A 24,283-nucleotide genomic window follows, 5' to 3' on the forward strand; every position below is an offset into this window, starting at 1 on the left:
TTCAAGGAAGAGAAAAGTAATTATTATGAAATAGATGAGATATGAAGAAAGTGATGATATGTCTTAGTCCTATGGAGGAAATGGTGAAAGAAAAAATGATTGTGATATAATGAAGAAATGATGAGATGATGATGAAAAATGATGAGATGACTATTCCCCCCCGAGAAGGAAGTCATGTAACAAGCAATATGAGTGAGCTCTTGAATGATGAATGGTGAATGATGAATGATGAATGATGAATGATGAATGATGAATGATGAATGATGAATGATGAATGATGAATGATGAATTATGAATGATGAATGATGAATGATGAATGATGAATGATGAATGATGAATGATGAACGATGAATGATGAATGATGAATGATGAATGATGAACAATGAATGATGAACGATGAATGATCAATGATCAATGATCAATGATAAATGATAAATGATCAATGATCAATGAATATGAATGTAAGAGAAGTGAATAAATGAATTTAAGATAATGAATGCTTGATTATGTTAACATATGGGGAGCAACCTTGTTTTGATATAGCAAATGGATATTATGCACCAAGGTATGAGAAACCAATGTGACTTTGTATCCTTTGCATGGACTTTGACTCTACAAACAAATTTTTTGTCCTTATTCATACCAAACATATTTGAAACTTGTCAAAATATGTGAGGAAGATGGACTTGGAGCTTGATAATCCTAGTGTACCTAAGGTATGAAGTACCTTATATGAAAAGGATGATTGTTTATGCTATAATTCATTCCAACACACAAGGAATGTATTAGCCATAGTAATATTAGAAGGACATCCCACAAACATGCCATACGGAACTAATGAGAATGCCCCATTATTTTCTTTTCTAATTACCTCAAAATATAGAAAGATCATGGTGGCCAATATTTAGCATGAGAAGGATACAAAAAGATAAATTAAAAAGAAAAAGACTAATCGACCAAACCAATCAATAGCCATTAAATCTCTTTCCAAAGGTTACATTCTCATGGAAGATAATGTCTATCGTATGAATGATGCATCCATTAAGTCATAGTTACTTTGGATAAAGATAGCTAATTATTAAAAGGAAATAAATATGTAGGTAGTAGGCTAACACAATAGTAGTCTCTTACTTGCAATTTTCATTAAATCTCAATGTTTTGGTTGATGCATAATTTTATTTTTCTTGAGTATCAAGTTTAGGTGGTGATTGTTTATTATGGATTATATGGTGATGAATATTTGCATTCATTAATGGTTTGTGATATGATATGATCTATGATGTGATATATTATTTATCTTTTTATAATTTTGGGAAAATATGATTTTTTTGGATTTTGTTTTTTGAATAGGTGACTCCTTATATTTTTTAATTTATTTGGATATTTGATTATTAGTCTAATTTTCAGGTTTTATAATTTTTTTGGAAGGTATCTAGGTCATTAATAGGTCTAGCAGATCGTAAGATTTATTCCAAAGCAAGATTTATCACTTTATCACTTTCCCTCATTGTCTATCAAGGCACGGGACACTATAAATGGAAGTGAGTGGACTAGTGTGATGAAAATGGATAGGTAAAGGATGGGGACTATTTTATTATGAAATTGAATTTTTTTTTTTCAAGGTCTATCGCAAAATTGTATAACATGTTTAATCCAAGATAAGGGGTTGATTGTGGTAACTTGTAGGTGATATCATGATATTATATAGTATCTGGTGAAAAAATGGACATTTCAAGAGTTTCCAAAAGCATGATTTTAAAATTTATGTGATAGGGAGGCTCCTAGTTGCATGAGTTAGCTTGACTCACTCCAAGGCCTTTTCTCCTAGCCTAGTCTGGGAATACTCTTCTCTATTCCCTTAATCTACTCTAGGACCTCACTATCAAGGTTTGTTCCTCACTCCTCATGAATTCACTTTCATAAATTCACCAGCTCATCAAACACCTTGCAGGGTTGCTCTGCCATAGTTTAATATTACAACTCCTCTCAAGTTGTTTCTCAATCATCCTAGGATCTTCTCTCCATTTGATCCCATCCCCTTGTTCTGAGGCTAATAGACTAGACTCCCAAACAACCCTGCTTATGATTTTCCTTAGTCACTGGTACCTAGTCGAGCTATCATCAAGCTCACCTAGGGCCAGTCTGCTAAAACGGTCATCACCATTCCCTGGAATCCTATCAATGGAACCCTATAGTACATGTCTAGCTCTTCTTGACAACTTCCAATGGTCATGAGGATCTCATGATGGAGCTTCAAGACAGATCCATGGCTGCAATTACTTGTCACCAATAGGAAAAACAAGAAAACATAACAACAACGCTATCTACAGGGCTGAACTTGGTAGGATTATAGAATTGAAACTCACACAATGCAGGAAATAAACTTCTACACTATCTACATCACCATCTAAAAATTTAAGCCAAAATTAACAATAGAGAGGAAACCAGGAAATGATCTTTTTATTTATTATTCATAGAAAAATTGTCTTATGGAAAACTCCAAAATCCAACCGAACCCTTTACAGAATGCCCATTGGGTCTTATAGCTTATGCACATGTTGTGAATCATCCTTGAATGGATGAGATGCACCCTTGACATAATCAGTTGCCTACAGTAACCATCCTTCAACCTCTATCAAGTCATCGAGTCAGCGCAACAGAAACACTTGGCTTCCGAAGAGTGGCATCGAACAAACTTAGGCCGTGATGAGCCCCAGAAATGTTCCATCAATGGCTCAGTTTTATCAACATCGAGCAAACGTAGGCCACTTTTATCAACATCAATCAAACTAAGGCCATAATGAGTCCCAAACAAGTTCCATCGATGGGTCAGTTTCATCAACATCAAGCAAACTTAAGGCAGTTTCATCGACGACCTCCGGTAGTCACTTTTCTCTCAGGTCCATGGGGTAGCTCAAACAAGTCATGTCAATCATCGATGGTGGGCTCCACTACTAGTGGTCAAAGGAATATTTACAAAAGAAGACAAAAAGTCCTCCAAGCCACTCTAAGCTTGAAATGCAATCCTTAGCCAAAAAAATAAATAAAAATTTGCAAAACTTCAAAGGGTATTTGCTCACCCTTAGGTGCTCCTGCACCATACTCCCAAACAAAAGAAAGTTAAGTCACCAATTTTGGGATCAATTTCTAACCAATGCCCAGCTTATGGAATTTTGTTTCAGGCACCCATGTAGCTTCTGCATCATCCATACCCTGCCATTTGATTAGGTGCTCCCAATAGATTTGATGCCTTATCTTCTTGGCAATCCTTGAACTCAACACTTTCTTAGCCTTTGGATTTGATTTTTCTAGTAGTTGAAGGTTTTTCACTTTATCTGATACCTCTGAGTGACTGCAATCCGAACCTTGAATTGGTCCTTTGTAGGCAACTAAGTCTGCTATGTTGAAAATCGGTGACAATCCTATGTCACTAGGTAGGTCCACCTTGTATGCATTTTCTCCATACTTGGCTAGAATGGAAAATGGACCCAACCTTCTCATTTGCAACTTGTTAGGTACTCCTTGCTATAGCCTTGATTTGTTTAGGTGCACCATGACAAGATCTCCCACTTGAAATTGGAGGTTCTTCCTTCTCTCATCAACCTTTTGTTTGATCTTAGTTGTGTTATCCTTCAAGGCTTGCTTGCCTGATTCATGTACTTCCTTCATTGACTGAGCAAAGTCTTCTGCATATCCACTTCTTACTGCTACACTACCTAAGTCTCTCAATTCTAAAATACCCCTTGGGTGAACACCATAGACCACTTCAAAAGGGCTCTTGCCGGTGGTCCTATTTATTGTGTCATTGTAAGCATATTTTTCTTGAGAAAGCACTTGATCCCATGTCTGACCATATTCTTTGGTAAGGCACCTCAAAAGATTTCCTAAGCTCCTATTTACCACCTTGGTTTGTCCATCTATTTGGGGATGGTATGCAGACCCAAAAGATAGGTTGGTGCCAAGTTTTTGCCAAATTGTCTTCCAAAAATGACTCATAAACTTTGAGTCCCTATCTGAAACAATACTCATGGGCAATCCATGTATCCTAATTACCTCCTTAAAGAACAACTGAGAAATATGAAATGCATCATGAGTGGTCTTGCAAGGTACAAAGTGGGCCATTTTACTAAACCTGTCCACTATGACATAAATGCTATCAAATCCCTACTTTGTCCTTGGCAACCCCACTAAAAAGTCCATACTAATGCACTCCCAAGGTCTGTTTGGTATGGGAAGAGGTTGGTATAAACCAACATTTGAAGAAGTACCCTTGGCCTTTTGGCAAACTATGCAAGTCTCCACATACTTTTTCACATCTTGATTCATCCTTGGCCAATAGTAATACCTCTAAACCAACTCTTGAGTCTTATTGACTCCAAAATGTCCACTAAGGTTGTCATTATGGTTTTCTTGTATGAGATTCTCTCTCATTGAGCCTCTAGGCACACAAAGTTGCCCACCTCTAAACAATATTCCATCTTGTAAAGTAAATTCAGAATACTCACTATGGAAGTGATTTTGATACTCCTTACACACCTTGTAGGCATTTGAGAAATCTTCATCCTCTGGGTATAGGTCTCTAAAACTGTCAAATCCTATGCTCCTCAATTGGATTTCTTGGACTATCAAAATTCTTATGCTTAATGCATCAGCAACCCAGTTAACTATCCTTTCTTGTGCTTGATTGTGAATGTGTAGGCTTGCATGTACTCCACCCATTTCATGTGTTTATGACTAAGTTTGTCTTGTGAGTTTAGAAATCTCAATGCTTGATTGTCCATATAGACTACAAATTCCTTAGGAAGGAGATAGTGTCTCCACTTCCTCAAAGCCTGCACTAAAGCATATAACTCCAATCATAAGAGGAGTATTTCCTCTTTGCATCACTTAGCTTCTCACTATGGAATGCTTCTGGTCTTTCTTCTTGTCTTAGGACAACACCTACTGCAACATTGCTTGCATCACAATCCACTATGAAAAATTTCTCAAAACTAGGTAATACCAACATTGGTTGATTAGCTATCTTCTCCTTCAAGGTTTCAAATCCTCTATTTGCTTGTTCACTCCACTGAAATTTTTCCATCATTCCACCTCTAATGGTGTCTAACATTGGTGCACATATAGCATTGAATTGCCTAATGAACTTCCTATAGTACTGAGCTAGTCCATGGAAGCTTCTCACCTCTGTTGCTGACTTAGGAGTAGGCCAATTTACAATGGCTTCAACCTTGCTAGGGTCCATCTTTCTTGAATAAGTATGCATTCTTGGCTCCATCATGAATATCTTGTCTATCAAATTGCCAAGGTCTTCCAAATAGAAGATGGCATGCATCCATGTGTAGGACATCACATAACACCTTGTCCTTATACCTCCCAATTGTGAAATCCACCCATGCTTGCTCATTAACTAGGACATGTTGGCCTTTGGTCAACCAAGTGACTATATATGGGTTGTTGTGAGGTATCCTTTTCAATTTGAGCTTACTCACTACCTCTTTTGACACAATGTTGTCTATTGACCCTGAATCAATGATCACTATGCAAACCTTGTCCATAATCTTGCATTTAATCCCAAATAAGGATCTTCTTTGGCTAGGCTCTTCTCTAACCAATTCTTTGATCAAAGTTCTCCTTATCATCAAGTTGTAACCTACCTTTGATTCTAAGGCAACCTCTGAAGTCTTTCTTCTTGAAGACTCTTCTTGAAGATAGTTCACTCTCCTTTCACTACCTTGTGATGATGATCCCTTCTCTGGACACCTATATGCTAGATGACCAAGTTGGTTACAATGGTAACACTTCATTGTTGCAAAATATGAGGAACCTCTACCTTGTCCACTAGATCTTCTCCTAAAACCACTGTTTGACCCCCTTCCTCTATTGAATCCTCCTTTAATAGTGCCACTCTCTTGCTGCTTAGTGAGTTTAGACTCACCTTGTGTTCTTTGTTCATAACTTCTTCCTCCAAAGCCTCCCCTATGGCCTCTATTGTCTTTTCCTCTACCTCTACCCCTATTGCTACTTGAGTCATGTCTTCTTTTCAGTTTTTCTTCCACTTTAAGAGCAAGTTGATAGGTTTGATGAACTATCTTTGGGATCATTAGACTAATTTATTCTTGGATATTCCACCGTAGACCATTTAGGTACCTAGCAACTTTGAGACTCTCTTCTTCCACTGCATGAGATCTAAGGCTAAGTTTATGGAATTCCTCTGTATAACTACTAACATCAAGGTCTTTTTGTCTTAGGTTTTGTCTCTTCCTATGAATTTGCAATTTGTAGTCATTAGGGAGATAGACTTCTTTGATTTTGGCTAACATCCCTTTCCAAGAAGAGATGGGTGCTTTGCCCATTTTCTTTCTCTCATCTTGCATAAATTTCCACCATGTGAGAGCAGCTCCTATCATCCTTGACTTGGCCACTTTAACTCTTTGGGCTTTAGTTATGCCTTCACATTCAAAATGGTTCTCCATGCCTTCTATCCATTCTACGACCACTTCTACCTCCATCTTACCAGTGAACAATGGAAATCCTTCTAGTGATTTACCAGTTAAGGCCTTCAATGCCTTTAGGAAAGGTTCTTGTTCTAGGACAAGATTAGGTTCAGGTAATTTGTCTATCTCTAACACTTCTTTACCCTTCCCTTCTACTCCTTCAACCTTTACCAACACTTCATCTGCCTTGGTTTCAACCTCACCAAGCTTAGTTTCCAATTCTAGCAATTTCTCCTTCAAGAGTCTATTCTCTTCCTCCTGATCATCCACTTTCTTTGCTAGCTCTGCATTGATCACCATGTTGTTTTCTCCTACAAATTCCACTAAGGACATCTACTCACCTAGCCCAAAACTTTTAGGCTCTAGTACCAATCTGATAAGGAGGCTTCTACTTGCATGAGTCAGCTTGACTCACTCCAAGGCCTTTTCTCCTATCCTAGTCCAAGAATACTCTTCTATATTCCCCTAATCTACTCTAGGACCTCACTATCAAGGTTTGTTCCTCACTCCTCATGAATTCATTTTCGTAAATTCACCAGCTCATCAGACACCTTGCAGGGTTGCTCTGCCATATTTTAATCTTATAACTCCTCTCGAGTTGTTTCTCAATCATCCTAGGATCTTCTCTCCATTTTATCCCATCTCCCCTATTCTGAGGCTAATATCCTAGACTCCCAAATAACCCTCCTTATGATTTTCCTTAGTCACTGGTACCTAGTTGGGCTATCATCAAGCTTGCCTATGGCCAAACTACTGAAACAACCATCGCCATTCCCTAGAATCCTATCAATTGAACCCTATGGTACATGTCTCGCTCTTCTTGACAACTTCCAATGGTCATGAGGATCCCACGATGGAGCTTCAAGATAGATCCATGGCTGCAATTACTTGTCATGAACAGGAAAACAAGAAAACATAACAACAATGCTATCTACAGAGTCGAACTTGGCATGATTACAGAATTGAAACTCACACAATGCAGGAAATAAAATTCTACACTATCTACATAAGCATCTGAAAATTTAAGCCAAAATTAACAACAGAGAGGAAACCAGGAAATGATCTTTTTATTTATTATTCACAGAAAAACTGTCTTATGGAAAACTCCAAAATCCAACTGAACCCTTTACAGAATGCCCATTGGATCTTATAGCTTTTGCACATGTTGTGCATCATCCCTGAATGGATGAGATGCACCCTTGACACAATCAGTTGCCTACAGTAACCATCCTTCAACCTCCATCGAGTCATCAGGTCAGTGCAACAGAAACACTTGGCTTTTGAAGAGTGGCATCGAATAAACTTAGGTCACGATGAGCCCCAAAAATGTTCCATCGATGACTCAATTTTATCAACATTGAGCAAACGTAGGCCGCTTTTATCAACATTGAGCAAACTAAGGCCACAATGAGTCTCGAATAAGGGTTAGCTTCATCGACGTCAAGCAATTTTAAGACGGTTTCATCAACGACCTCCAGTAGTCACTATTCTCTTGGGTCTGCGGGTAGCTCGAACAAGTCATGTCGATCGCTGATGGTGGGCTCCACTGCTGGTGGTCAAAGGAATATTTACAAAAGAAGACAAAAAGTGCTCCAAGCCACTCTAAGCTTAAAATATAGTCCTTGGCCAGAAAAAAAGAAAATTTGCAAAACTTCAAATGGTATTTGTTCACCCTTAGGTGCTCCTACACCAGTATGCCCCTACTTTTGATTTAAAATCAAAGGATGGATTTGGATGGGATGAAAGGAGATTAAGATAAGGGATATAGGAAGGAATATGGAGGATATGGGAGGATGTGGATAGGGTGTGGTATATGGGGTGGTGTGGGAAAACATTTGCTTAAGCAAGTAGCAAGATCAAATATCAAAAGGGAGGAGAGTAGGTAAGATAAATATCAAAGGTGAGTTAGGATTGATAAGCGATATGAGATAGAAGGTGTGTGTAACATGAACTTGATAGAAAGCATGATGCCTATGAAGATCCTTAGCATTTTCAAGATCAAAGGTGGAAAAGGGAGGATGCTCTTAGATGGAATAATGGATATATTTTGAGGGATGGTGGAGGATGTGGTAGGTAGGATAGCATGGATCAAGAATGCTCCCAAGTGTAGAGTGCAAGAGAGTGATGGATTACAAATGATACCTATTTTCCAATTTTTTGATCATTGTACTTGCCCAAGGTGTCATAGTAAGTAGTTTTCACCATTTTATGGATTACTTCTCTTTACTTTTTGTTTATTATTTATCTTTTTTAAGATATCAATCATGATACCTATTTGTTGGGATTTAATCATGATGCAATTTGTGGAAGATAATGTATGCATGATAGGGGGATGAAGGAAGGACTCAATCATCTAGTTCCTTGAATAATATCCCAGTAAGATGTCTTAAATGAACCATGAATATTAGATATATTCTAACAAATGCTAGTAGATTGATGGTAAGGGGGATGAAATGGATGGGGAAATGAAAAAGGGTAAGGATTTATAAAAATGACTAAATGAGGGAGATGGAAGAATGGAATGTATATGTTGGTGATGGTATGATGAGAGAATAAGTATCTGGTAGAATATTGAGAGGGGGGGGGGGATGAATTAGTATATTGAAAACTGATACAAAGTTCCCAAACTCAAACTCAGTCAAACAAAGTAAACTTATCTCAGTCAAGATCAATATTCATAAGAATACTTGGCATCAACTGGTTTAACTGTTGTGACAACTTTAATAGTAAACAACTTCAATCTTGTAAACATCAACAATACTTAATCATAACTCAACATATTCAACTCTCAATGCTTCTACTTAACATGTCTTATCAAAAATTAACCACATCAACAAATATGATTACAACCGCAAAAGCATTCACCACTTGACACAAATGTTTATACGTGGAAAAAACAAATAGGTAAAAACCATGGTGAGATGAGACTCACAAGGATAGCTATCTGAACTCTTTTGAAGTTCTCCCTGTTAGGAGCCAAGCCTGTTAAGAACTAATTCCGGTTAGGAATCACCCGGTTAAGGGATTTACAAATATGCCTTGATGAAAAGAACAATACCCTATTAGGATTAACCTCGCTGGAGGATTTAATAATCCATGCTAATGGACCACCTTGTTAGAGGATTTAATGAGTAACCAATCTTGTTAGAGCTTACCCAATTAAGAGATCTCACTTCTGCTATAATTGTTAGAAAACAACTAGTTTTCTTGATATGTCTGAGTAGCACTACATTTGCTTGATCAGATCCTTCTAAGCTTCAATCTGCCTTCACTCAAAGTGCAGATCCATTCTCTGGTTAGGCAACTATGCACTCAACAAGTTTTCATCAATCTTGCCAAGACTCTTTACAAACAACTTCATCGACCTTAAATAGAAATCAATTAGGTCGATAACACAACAAAAACCTAATTCTCATCATCAAGATTACAAACAAGTCAGTACAATCTTGACCGTTAGAAATCATGACAATCTCTTCACATTCTTCAAGAAAATTCCAACTGCTCCATGATCACCACTTCATCGAACTTTGTAACTCATCATGCGTTGTGCATTAGATGCAATCCACTTTGTCCCTTCCCTAGACAAAAACCAAATGAACCAAAACAATTTGAACATATCCTCATTCCATGATCACATGTGTCTCTATCATTACCACTTATCAGATAATAAACCATCAAACTTGATCGGTTAGGGTTTACCGATTACATTACATAGAAAGGTTTAACCCTTTACACTAGTTCACTAGTTCAACTCACAAACTTTACATACCGATTTACAACATCTTCCACAAAGCTCTTCTTACCGGTTACTAGCCAATATAAAAAAACACAATATCAGCAATAACATGAATACCATTACCGATTCAATTGACATCAATGACAACATATCATTAATGAAATCTTTATGCAAAATACCAACAAACTCAAAATTCCAACAATCTCCCCCTTTAGCATTGATGGAAATACAAATATCAATGCCTCTGATTGTTGCTGAGATTGGTGAATAGGAATCCTGGTTTACATTACCAAGTATTCACCTTGCTCTGTCTATCTTCAGCTTGCCACTGGTTCACCTAATCAAACACATGATTCTTCTCCTCAATCACATAATTCTTGTCCCCCTTTGACAACAATGCCAAAGTGAAAGTAAAACATGTAATTCTTCTCTCACTGTGCATCAACATCATTCTGCAACTTGATGCTCCCCCTGTGGAATACATCCACTTCTTCATCAATCCATGTAAAATTCTACAAGTGGTTCTGGGACTCATGCAATCAGCATCATGCTCAACTAACTTCATGAAGAGGCACAACTCCCAATTGTCTTCTAAGATACTCAAAAGTGGTCTTAGGCAGAGGTTTGGTAAAGATATCTGCAAGCTACTCCTTGGTAGAAACATGCTCCAAGATAACATCTTTACTTTGAACTTTTTCCCTCAAGAAGTGATATTTCAATTCAATGTGCTTAGTCCTTGCATGCAAAATAATATTTTTAGAACTATTTATTGCACTTGTATCATCACACAAAATCTTTATTGGTTCTAATATTTCCATCTTCAAACCTTCCAAAATGTGCCTCATCCACATAGCTTGTGTGCAATTGATATAAGTTGCTACATATTCAGCTTCAGCAGTAGATTGTGAAGTGCAACTCTACTTTTTACTACTCCATGAGACTAGTCTTCCTCCTAGAAAGAATGCTCCACCGGTAGTACTCTTCCGGTCATCAATATTTCCTGCCCAATCAACATCTGTGTATGCTTTCAAATCAAAATTTCCACCATATGGATACCATAACCCATAGTCAATAGTACCTTTCAGATATCTAAAAATTTCCTTGGTTGCCATCAAATGTGCCTCCTTTGTATTCTTTTGAAATCTAGCAACAATACCAACTGCATGGGCAATATTCGGTTGACTGTGAACAACATAGTTTAATTTTCCAATCATTGAGCTATATTCCTTTTCATCTATAGACTTAGATGCATCTTCCTTGGACAATTTACAACCTATAACCATTGGGGTTCCAACTAGTTTACAGTCACTCATACCGAAAGTCTTCAAAACCTATTTCACATACTTGGATTGAGTAATGAAAATGTCATTCTTCATCTGTTGTATTTGTAAGCCTCCAAATATAATGTCATCTACAAATACTTCACTAACTACTATTTCATCTCCTTCAAAATTGAGATAAATGTTGTTGTCATCACTAGTTCTAGCAAAGCCTATCTTCATCAAATGAGTATGAAGTCATTCATACCATTCTCTAGGTGTTTTCTTTAATCCATACAAGGATTTATGCAATTTGCATACCATGTCTTCTTTATCTGTCAATGCATAACCATCAGGCTGCTCTATATAAACCTCTTCTTCCAGTATCCCATTCAAGAATGCAGACTTAACATCCATCTGGTATACCTTGAACTTCTTATGAGCTGCAAATGCAAGCAATGTTTTGACACCTTCCAATCTTGCTACTGGTGCAAAATTTTCTCCATAATCCTCTCCTTCTTCTTGTGCATATCCTTTGCATACTAATCTTGCCTTATTGCCATCTACAACACCATCTTCATTTAATTTTTTTTTGAACACCCATTTAGTACCTATAAGATTCTTGTTTACCAGTCGAGGTACTAGGGTCCAAGTGTTGTTCTTCTCAATTTGATCCAACTCCTCCTCCATAGCTTTCACCCAATGATCATCACCAAATGCCTCCTTAGCACTTCTAGGTTCAAAGGTGGAGATCATGCAAGAGTTCTCTCTTATTCTCCTTCTATTTAGTACACTGGCATCCTTATCCACAATTATCTATTCAGAACTATGATTCAATCTCACATACCTAGGAATAACATGATCATTCTCTTCAGGTTTAGCTTCTTCATTATCATCTTTCTCTGAATTTATTTGTTCCGGTTGAACAAGTACATCAGGATTTGCTTTACTGGTTTCTGATTTAACAATTTCAGGTTCCAAAAGAAAAATGCAAGGATCTTCATCCTTCTTCTCAGAACTAGTTCCTTCTAAAATTTCAGGACATTCATCTATATGAACATCAGCACTCTCAACAATTTTTTGTGTTCGGTTGTTGAAGCATTTGTAGGCCTTACTCTTGGTGGAATAGCCAAGAAATATGCCTTCATCACTCTTAGCTTTGAACTTGCTTATGTAATCACCTCTTTTAATAAAACATTTGCTTCCAAATATCTTAAAATAGCTAACATAAGGTGATCTCCCATACCAGTACTCATATGGGGTCTTGTCCTTACCTCTTTTCACTAGAACTCAGTTCATTGTGTACACAACAGTACTTACAGCTTCTTTCCAAAATGTTTTGATTCGCCTCCTTGTATTAACATAGTCCTAGCAGCTTCAACCACTGACCGGTTGTTTCTCTCTGCTATACCATTTTGTTGTGGTGTCCTTGGTGCAGAAAGTTGTCACTTGATACCATTATCATCACAATATTTAGTGAACTCTGTAGAAGTGAATTCACCACCTTGATCTATTCTTAGACATTTTATCTTTTTGCCACTCTTTCTCAGCTAAGGCTCTGAATGCCTTGAATTTAGCAAAATCTTCATTCTTTTCCTTCAAGAATGTGACCCACATCATCCTTAAACAATCATCAGTGAAGATCATGAAGTATCTGTCACCTTGAATGCTTCTTGTTCTTATTGGTCCACATAGGTCTGTATGAACCAAATCTAACAAGTGCTCTGCTGAGAAGGACTTGCTCTTAAAAATTGAAGAAGTCATCTTTCCTAGTTGACATTCTTTACAAAGAGCATTAACCGGTTTGTCTAGTTGAGGCAGACCTCTTACTGTCTTAGACTTGCTTACTTTAACAATATTGTCAAAAGTTATATGACAAAATCTCCTATGCCAAAGCCAGCTATCATCTATTTTTGCAATCAAACAATTTCTAACTTTAGGATTGAGATGAAATAGATTACCTCTGGTATGTTTCCTAGTTGCAATAAATTCACCTTTGTTGTCAAAGATTTTGCACATTCCATTTCTAAACTCTAGTGGCTATCCTCTGTCATTAAGTTGTGCCACACTTAAAAGATTGTGCTTTAGGCCTTCAACCCAATAGACATCGTCATCACTGCTCTTCCCATTAAGATAAATAACTCCCTTACCTTTAACCATATAGGGTGAGTCATTGCTAAATCTGACAACACCGCCATCAAATTCCTTCACGAAAAGAAATTTTCTCCAATCACCGGTCATGTAATGTGAACAACCACTATCAATGATCCAATCATCAGAGTTATCCATTTTGGATAGTAGTGCCTTCTAATCTGATATTCCTTCATTAATAGCTACAAACACAATATCTTCACTAGCATCATCATTAGATTCTTCATCAGTAATACCACTGTCAATCGCTACAAGACAATCTCTCTTGGCTTTACCCTTGTATTTCTTAAATTTGTCTCTCTTGTATTCATTTTCACCATTAGGGAAATTTTCTGCTATATGACCAATCTTGTTGCATACAAAACATTTTAAAGGTAGCTTACCTCTATATTTACCAATGCCTTTAGGCAGTCATTTTGCCAACAATGCTTCAAGTTCTACTAGTCTGTCTTCATCTTCAGCATCTCTACTGGCTCTAGATTCATAGTTATGGCTGGTATCTCTACTTTTTCTCATATATGGGTTAGAGATAGAAGCTCTAAATGTAGATTCCGATTTCTGTACACTACCATCATAGCCATTTAGTTCAAAAGAAGTAAGTTTGCCAATAATAGAGTCAAGAGTTACCTTTGTCTTGTCAATGGATTTCAGCTCCTGAATAGCTGCAACTCGGATAGCATAGACCGGTAGCAGGGTTCTTAGTACCTTACTGATTACTATGGCATCTTCCACTTTCCCTCTTGCACTCTTTATCTCACCAACTATCTCTTTAATCGTTTGATCATACTGCTGGATATTCTCACCTTTAGACATTCTCATGTCATCAAACTTTTCTCTTAAACTCTCCTCTTTGACAATCTTAACATGTTCATCACCACTATAAATCTCTTCTAATTTCTTCCATACTTCATATGCAATTTCAAGACCATGAACATCTACATATTCAACATCAAACAAGGAATTGATAATAGCTTCTAATGCCTGGTGATTTTCTTGTTGTTCTTTCTTCTAATCATCAATCATGGGTCCAGTAGGTGTAGTATACTTATTTTCTATATGATCACAATATTGACTACCAAGACTCTTAATGTAAATATTGATTTTGTCACTCCATATTCTATAGTTATCTTTTTTGAAATTCGGACCTTCTTTCTTCATCATGATCTACAAGATCTTTTCCTCAAGCTATTAGGATTTTAGATTAAGAGGACCCGAGACGCTCTAATACCAATTGATAGTATGATGAAAGAATGAGTATCCGGTAGAATACTGAGAGGGGGGGGGTTGAATCAGTATATTGAAAAACTAATACAAAGTTCCCAAACTCAAACTAAGTCAAATAAAGTAAACATATCTCAATCAAGATCAATATTCATAAGAATACTTGACATCAACTGGTTTAATTGTTATGACAACTTTAACAGTAAACAACTTCAATCTTGTAAACATCAATAATGCTTAATCATAACTCAACATATTCAACTCTCAATGCTTCTACTTAACATGTCTTATCAGAAATTAAGCACATCAACAAATAAGATTACAACCACAAAAGCATTCACCACTTGACACAAATGTTTATACGTGGAAAACCCAAATAGGTAAAAACCATAGTGAGATGAGACTCACAAGGATAGCTATTTGAACTCTTCTGAAGTTCAACTAGTTAGGAGCCAAGCCCGTTAAAGCTTTACAATAAGTCTTGTTAAGAACTAATTCTGGTTAGGAATCACCGATTAAAGGATTTACAAATATGCCTTGATGAAAAGAACAATACCTTGTTAGGAGTAACCTCGCTATAGGATTTAAGAATCCAAGCTAATGGACCACCTTGTTAGAGGATTTAATGAGTAACCAAGCTTGTTAGAGCTTACTCAGTTAAGGGATTTCACTTCTGCTATAATTTTTAGAAAACAATAGGTTTTCTTGATCTTTCTGAGTAGCACTACATTTTCTTGATCAGATCCTTCTAAGCTTCAATCTACCTTCACTCAAAGTGCAGATCCATTTGTTGGTTAGGCAACTACACACTCAACAAGTTTTCATCAATCTTTCCAACACTCTTTACAAACAACTTCATCGAACTTAAATAGAAATCAATTAGGTCGGTAACACAACAAAAACCTAATTCTCATCATTGAGATTACAAACAAGTCGGTACAATCTTAACCGTTTGAAATCATGACAATCTCTTCACATTCTTCAAGAAAATTTCAACCGCTCCATGATCACTACTTCATCGGACTTTTTAACTCATCACGTGTTGTGCATTAGATGCAATCCACTTTGTTCCTTCCCTAGACAAAAAACAAATGCGTCAAAACAATTTGAACATATCCTCATTTAATGATCACACGTGTCTCTATCATTACCGCTTATCAAATAATAAACCATCAAACTTAATCGGTTAGGGTTTAATAGTTGATAGGGTTTATCAGTTACATTACATAGAAAGGTTTAACCCTTTACACCGGTTCAACTCACAAACTTTACATACTAGTTTGCAACATCTTCCGCAAAGCTCTTCTTATCGGTTACTAGCCAATATCAAAAACAACAATAGAAACAATAACATGAATACCATTACCGGTTCAATTGACATCAATGACAACATATCATTAATGCAATCTTTATGCAAAATACCAACAAACTCAAAATGCTAACAGTTGGATAATGGACGGGTGTTGAAAGACTTGAGGATGAGTGGATGGGTATGTTGGAAAAATCCACTTAGGCGCACACCATGAAGAGGAATGGAGTGATGCAAATTAAGTGGATTTAATATTTTGAGATAAGGAGTATTGATGTATTTTGGGACATATGGACCCAAAATAGATGGAGGAGATAATGGGGGATTGAATATAGAGGATTTTTTTACATAAGGGACCAAAATGGATTTGGAGGATGGGGTATTTTTAGATGGAGTGGAGGAATCTTTTGGAGTAGTAAGTTTGGATGCCAATTTGATTATTATTTGGGATACACTACTTATATGATTAATTTAAGAATCTACATACCTTTTTATTTTGATTTTTAATTCTTGTCTCTTTGTGGCCTTTTAAATTTCATTTCTTGCAAATCAAATGTTGTTATGTTTTTGCATGTCTTTTTTATACTACATGTTGATGCTTGAATGTACATGTGGGTTTTTATATTTATGTAATTTTGGGTTTGGTATCCAAATTATTTATGAGATCAATGGAATTGGTGGATGGAGATGAATTATATGGAGGTCTAATGGATGGATTGATGTACATATGGTGCAGAAGCACCTAGCACAAGATGGCCACCATGAGGCCAATTTGGTAAAAGTTCAAGTTTTTTGAGTTTTTTTTCATGAATAAGGTCTTGGAAGACCATATTTTATGTAATAAAGGTCATTAAGACCATTAGGGGATGTGATGAGTCTTTGAGGAGTCATGTTGACAAATATTGTTAAAATTGTCATTTTGTCTAAAATGTGTGCCAATGGGTCATATATGGTGTTTAATGATGTATAAAGGTCTTATAGACCTATTTGAATATATTTGTATCATTTTTTAGGGAAAGTGGTCTTAGGTTGAGTTTATGACCTATTCTAGGCAAAATTGTCAATGTTGCCAAAAAATTGTCAAAGCAACTTTTAGCATTATGTGGGTAATTAGGTGTTTGTTGGCAAACAAGTTAAAATGTGGTTGTAACAATTGGAGGAGGTTTTTAGGACCTTTAAATTATCCTATCCTTGACCAAGAGAATGTTTTTGAATGTATGAAGACATTTTCAACAAACATATCAATAAAAAGCTTTGAGTTTTTAGCAGTTTCTTAGTATTCTAAGATATACAGTCTAATCTTTTTTTTCATTGTGAAAAATTAATAATAAACCTTGAAAACCCATTGTATATTTTTGGGGGATGAATTTACTTCATTTATATCTTTATTTCATTTTATTTTATTCTGATTTGGCAAAGTTATAAGAGTTTTTGTAAAAGCAGTCCAAACCCTAGATCAGGGTAACTCGAGACTGTACACATATGATTTTTGTTTTATTTCCTATTTGAGTTATAATCACAACAAAGGGTGAATAACTTTAAAATACATTTCTCTTTCCCTTTTTGGTGTTTTTAGGATCTCATGAAGCAATTGGCACATGTGAATGTGTTGGAGAAGGTTGAATTTTGGGTCTCAATCTAAGAACATAGTGAATTCATGATGTATGGTTGGTATAAATACAAAAGTAGTATTTGAAGGATTAAGGAAGGTAGTGAGGGGTGTATGAGGAAGTCCTAGATGTGATCCAAGTGATTGGTGACCAAAGAGAAAACCAAAAAAATAGTGTTTATGATTGTGATCTTCTGTGTGTTGATTGCCACAGTACAACAACAGACTAAATTCCTACACTTTGCAAGGTTAGGAATGGGGTTAATGTTGGGTTTGGTTACTGATAGGTAAGTATAGAATCCCTTCACCATAAGTTCAAGTGTTTTAAGACCTTTTAATGAGGAATGAGTCTTGAACCCATGATTGTCCCTACACATAGTGTGACTATCCTAAATAACAATGGAACTACAATGAATGTTGTTGAAATCTCTTGGGTGGTTGGGGAGGTAGAGAACCATGATGGTATATGTTGAGAAGTCCTTGTATGAGTTTCAAGCAGTAAATTTTCTTGTGGGTTTCTATTACATGTTGTGAGTTGTGTATTAGTGGAGATAAGGAGTCCTAATGGGGGAATGATCTTAAGTGAGTGGTTACAAAGGGGTGTTTGGGTGATTAAATATTGGAGAGTTTGGATTAGGGTTTAGTCATGTTGGTTTACCCTATATGAATGTATTTGAATGGTTGGATGAGATTTTATTATCAAGGGTGTACCTTTTGGTTATGGAAACCTTATGAGTACTTAATATCCTTGTCAAGGATTTTGTGAGTTAGTGGAGGGTTGTCACCTAATTGGATAGGTGAGTTGGGAGAAATATATCCCTTAGTTGATTGGGTGTGTGGATGCTCTGTATCAACATATGGTATCAAAATGATGTCAAGGATGTGTGACTTTATTGATTTTAATTTATGCTAGGATAAAAGGATCATGAGCTAGGGGTGATGTGAATAGTGTGTAGAGGGATAAGGATCTAAGATGAATGGAAGGGATAAAGTATTGGTTTTAAGACATAGGGATCCAAAATAGATACAAGGGGTGAAAGATTTTCCTTTGTAATATAATAACCCAATATATGTTTGGAGGATGGGAATGAAATTTTTTTGATTTAGATGGAAGGACTTAGGATTTGGTAGGGATAACAATTCTTGAGAATGAGCTATGTAGCCAAGGCCATAATAATTGGGATTCTCTTTGATGTAAATTATGGGTTCTAAGATGTTTTTATTATGAGTATCTAACTCTTTTCCTTGACGATGCATGTTTTGACAAATATTTTTACTAATGGGATACTTGGTGTTTTGGAAATAATATGTGATTCCATGTTGAGGAGGATATGAAATGAGAGAAATGATAGGTTCATAGATGGAACAAGTGTCAGGATGAAAGTGGATGAACCTATTTGATAGGTATGGCATTCATGATAGCTTGGATAGGGCTGAGGGGATCTTGAGGAGCATTAGTATCACATGGTAGATTGGGAGAGATGTTAATATCTTGAGGAGAATATAGGGCTTATGACATGGAGATGAAGGGATACTTTGATATTGACTTGGAAGGGCATCATTGGATGGGATTGTGAGAGTGATTATGATGAATACTTTGGTTGTGATGTGGATTGGGATACTGGGTTGGATTAAGATGGATACTTTGTTTTTAGTGTGAAAGGGGATAATTCGCTGGAATAGACTTAATATATTTTTCTTGATTTATTTTGGTGATTGTTTCTATATGTTGTGCATTGTACTTTAGATATAGATCCAAATCTAATGATTGAGAATGAGTTTGGATAAGGATGCAGATTATTAGATGGATTCATATTTTTGGTATGATAGAAATGGATTTTGAATAATACTCTCTAAAGCGGGCTTGATCGGAAATGGAGTGCATGATGGTGTTGGATCTAGAATTTCTTTCCTATCAATTAGATTTGTATCAAGGGTTGTATTATCTTGGATTTCATGATTAACTATTGTGGATAGACCTTGGGGTGAATTAAAAAATTATCATTTTTTGGATGATTTGGTTGATGGAGATGGCATGGACTATTGTCATTTTTGGATGAAAGATTATTTAAGGAAACTATTAACTAAATTTATGTCAACCTTAGCCCTGAAAACTACCAATCTAAGAAAACCCAGTTGGTTAAGAAAACACTAGTTAAACCCTGCTAAATCCTCCAAAGGAGCCCTAAAACACTAAATCCTAAGGTTTAATGCCTTTTAATCCTTCTCAGTCTCTAATTTTTTTTTTGTTGATTGGCCTAGGAAGTCAAATCACTTAAGGGAAACTAGTTAAAGGGTCTTAATTCATGGCGGGGCCGGTCCCTTCTTTTTTCCCTTTACCAGCTCACAAAGCTTCAACGCTTTTGATGTTTCATGGAGCAAGGGACTTCTCTTTTTGTCAACCCCAAGAACCTATGAAAAGGGCCTTTGTAGCTAAATATAAATGACTTTTGCCATTTTTCCAAGAGGCAGGCCCATGGTGGGACCCCCTCAACGAAATAGCAATAGGAGGGTCGAGGGTAGATAATGCTAAGTTTGAAGACTTCACGGTTTCCCGAAGACAAAATTGAAAGGTGGGGCCCTCCTTGCAAAGTTGAGAAGTGGATGGAGTAACATAAAGGGGTATCATCATTTCATGATGGTTAAGGCTAATGTAACATTTCAACTTGCAAAATGGTGAAATGGTCATGATGAAGGAAGAAGATTATGTTGCTTTGTAGTGATACAAGTCCAATGTCAGACTCGTCCTACGAAATGGTGATAGCTTTTGCCATTTTGCGAAGAAAATAGGCATTGAATTTTCATCCCTCGTGAAGTAGAGAAAGAGAAATATGGACCTGACCCACCATGACAGGCATCAAAAGTCATCAGATCTTCATAAAAGATACATTGAACGATAATGTTTTAAAACTTCATTGAGCCCTGTGGAGGTCTATGTGGCATCATGTTGTGTGTCCATCTTCGCATGACCTCTAGGATCCAAAGGCCAAAAATCAAACTTGGAGGGCAAGTGAGAATTTAAATCTTCTGCATAGGGTAGTTGTTGACCAAGCGGTAGAATCCATTTTTTGGCTCAGTCAGTGCCCCAATCCAATCAAATTTTAGTTCAACTGTTAGGATTTTTTTAATTAACTCTAGAAGCGACCCTAAGGATGATTTTTGGATGTCTCTTGTGGCTCTTTAATGCATAATGGAAACTTTATTGGCCTGTAGACATCATCCTAGTGCATTCATATGTAGAAATTTCCTCTTACCTACAAGGATTTTTTTTTCCCAGTAGGAGAGGATATTTTTAGACTATAATACATGTTATCAGATCAATTTAGTTGATTTGATCCTCTTGATATTTTTTAACCTAACCCTAGTAGGGCTTAATTATAAATCAATCTGAGTTATGTCATAACAATAAAGGCAATTTTGTAACCCTGTTATAGGGATCTTCTTTCTTTGTTTTGTAGAGAACTTATGTTTCTTTGTATTTGTAAATTTTATTTTCCTTTACATGAATAGAATTACTTATCTTACTTAATTTCTTATAATCTATGTAATTCCATTACCTCCTTATATGAATTCATCTTCATTTGTTTCCTTTGCATAGTGACTATGTTGATTCCTCTTTGAATCTCATCTATGGACTAAATTGAGTCCCTCTTGCCATTTTACAAGAATTCCAACCTCCACTCATGAAAATAGGGAGCTAATTTAGGTAGAAATTTATGCATATTTTGGGTGGTTCTATTGGTGCCATGTGCATTTATAGGCAAGGAGATCACACTTCAATCTAGGTGCAAACCTTTTCCCTTCCATGTATTCCTTCTTCCCCTTTTCCCCCTCAAAATCAAGAGAAAAGATTTAAATGTGTTGGGTTAGACTAGCACCTACATCAGATTGATAAGGAAGTCGACCTTCTTTGGAGACTCAACCTCAAATTACACAAGGTCCCACACTTGGAGGTTGATGAGCTTGAGAGTTCATCAAGCATGCACACTTTTGTGACAATAGAAATATATGACAAAATCATATGAAATGAATGTATTATGGTCATTGATATCATCAATATAATTTTTTTGGAATGAGTGCTTGCTAGACATTGGTGAGTGATTTTGATCATACTTGAGATATGTATCTTGATATATGCCCAATTTCTCATTAGGTGAGCTATGGATATTAGTGATGTGAATATTTTTGGATGATCTACAATGGTGATGTCACCTTAGTCAATCAGATCTTGGATAATATTTTTCAATTTGATACAATTAAGGGTCTTGTACCCTTTAGCGCAATGATACTCACAATAGTTAGTATATTTGTACCATGTGGGTTTGAATTTAGGTTCATGTTGTAAAAATTTAGGTCACATGATGAGATTGTATTAGTCAAAATTTTGTAAGGTATATTTGATAGGCTCCCTTAGAGGAGTGTATTTATTTTGTTGATGTAGAGTTCTAACTAGATAGTATTCAAAGAAAGGTGAAACCTTGGGTCTTTTGTTGGATGTTTAATAGTTATGGTTGTATGTTTTGGATAAATTTTTCATCTACTACCATCATTGAAAATGTTTTTATTTTTCATCCAAAGGTGGGATTTTTCATTAGATTGAGTCATTATCCTTGTTTTCCTTACATATTTTTACAAGACCTTTGGAAATGAGAACTTTTTTTATGGTTAACCTCTTGTGTATAATTTTGTCAAATATGTTGGTGCATAAGATTTCTAAGTGAAAACAAATTTTTTGATTTAGATTTTGGATGAAGATTTGTGCGATTTATTTTTTTGGGATATAGTATGAGCATCTTCTTACTGGGTTTCTCCATCATTGTAGGAAGGTAATGAATGATTCTCTATTTTTTTGTTTGTGCTACATAAGTCAGTCATAGAGATTTCATGCTTAATTTTGTATGGACGTGTGCAATATTTCTATTTATATCTCATGGAAAGATTTGATATTGTGTGAAAAATGGGAGAACCACTCAATGGCTTGAGCTCCTAGACTTTGAGGAAAGAAGAACATTAGGTATGTGTCATTGTAAGAAACTCAAGGCAAGCTACATAAATTCCCAAATATATTCACATGGGTTTACCTTTTCCTTTGTATTTGTTAAAGTTTTTCACATTTTAAAATTATGAGGGAAAGGTACCATGGGTATTAATCTATCAAATGGATAAGGACATATGTCATCAAGTGTATAGCTCTTCTTAGTATGTCTTATTCAGATGGTTTTTTATCTATTGTTGTAGGTTATGGATTTCTTGCACCAAATCATTTATGGGTGTAAAGGTGGGTATATTTATGGAATCAATGTAGATAGTTGATTTTTTTTTTAACATATTAATTTGAGGGATGTTGTGTTTGATGACATGGAAAAGTATGATTGACCTTAGTTAATGTTTGATAGCAGATTTTAATATGTATGATTTTGTGGCATGTTGTTTTGATTTTATGAGATGTAGGTGTTGATAGGGTTTGATGGTATCAATGGTTGGTTTTGTGATTTGGTTTTTCTATTTTGAGGGAGGTATGTGATGGTAGGTATGGTAGATATGGTTGTATAGGAGATATATTATGAGAAAACTTGTGTATCAATCATGGGCATGGATGTGTTGATAATATGAATAAAGTTTTCAAGGTTTTTAATAGGGATGAATGTGGTGATATTGTAAGGTGAGGTGTTTTTAGACACACCCCAAGACCGAGAGGGGGGTGAATCAATGCTAAACAAATCTTAACACTTTATAATTTATTTCAATTCAACTTTAATTTTTAATCTAATTAGAAAAAAATAAAGATAAGCTATGAACACACATACACAAGAGAACACCATATTTACATAGAAAACTAGAGAAGGGAAAAATCACAGTGGGAGTTAACTCACATTATATAAATAATATTACAATTCATTGAAGGGATTTCCCAAGGAATCTCACTACTTCGGAAGGACTTGTAGATTGAGAAACACTTACCTAGGGAAAGATACAAAGGACTTGCAAATGAGACTCATTGTATTTAAGAAAGCTATGTCAATTTTGCATTATAATGAATATGCTTTCAACATCACAACATCTATCAATCTCCTTGAAATGTAGTTGCTCTTGACTCGCCATCGCAAAAACCATTAGGGAACTAAGCTATGATGCTTCCACCACACACACTTTTTGCTTCACATTCACATCTTTTCACATTCAACTCACACTTACATACTTTTCAATTTACTTGATCTTGTTTATATACCATCCACACCCTCTTAAGACATCAATTAGGCTTGCTAAAATAGGGGAGAAGAAGTAATCTAGGGTCAGCCACAAAAACATAATTATGGTGGAAGTGGTCCTATTTATGAGATAGAGAGGAACTATAATCATCTTAATGCATTCTCTAATTTGGTCCCAAATACTAAAAATGTTGGCACACATCCTCCAAGGTTGGCAATAGGGTAATGTGTAGGAAAAATATATAGCCCATAACCAATTAGTCCAAAAGCACTTTCTCAAATGATATCCCATAAA

The sequence above is a fragment of the Cryptomeria japonica genome, chromosome 9 (genome assembly GCF_030272615.1).
Source record: "Cryptomeria japonica chromosome 9, Sugi_1.0, whole genome shotgun sequence".
Classification (NCBI taxonomy): Eukaryota; Viridiplantae; Streptophyta; class Pinopsida; order Cupressales; family Cupressaceae; genus Cryptomeria; species Cryptomeria japonica.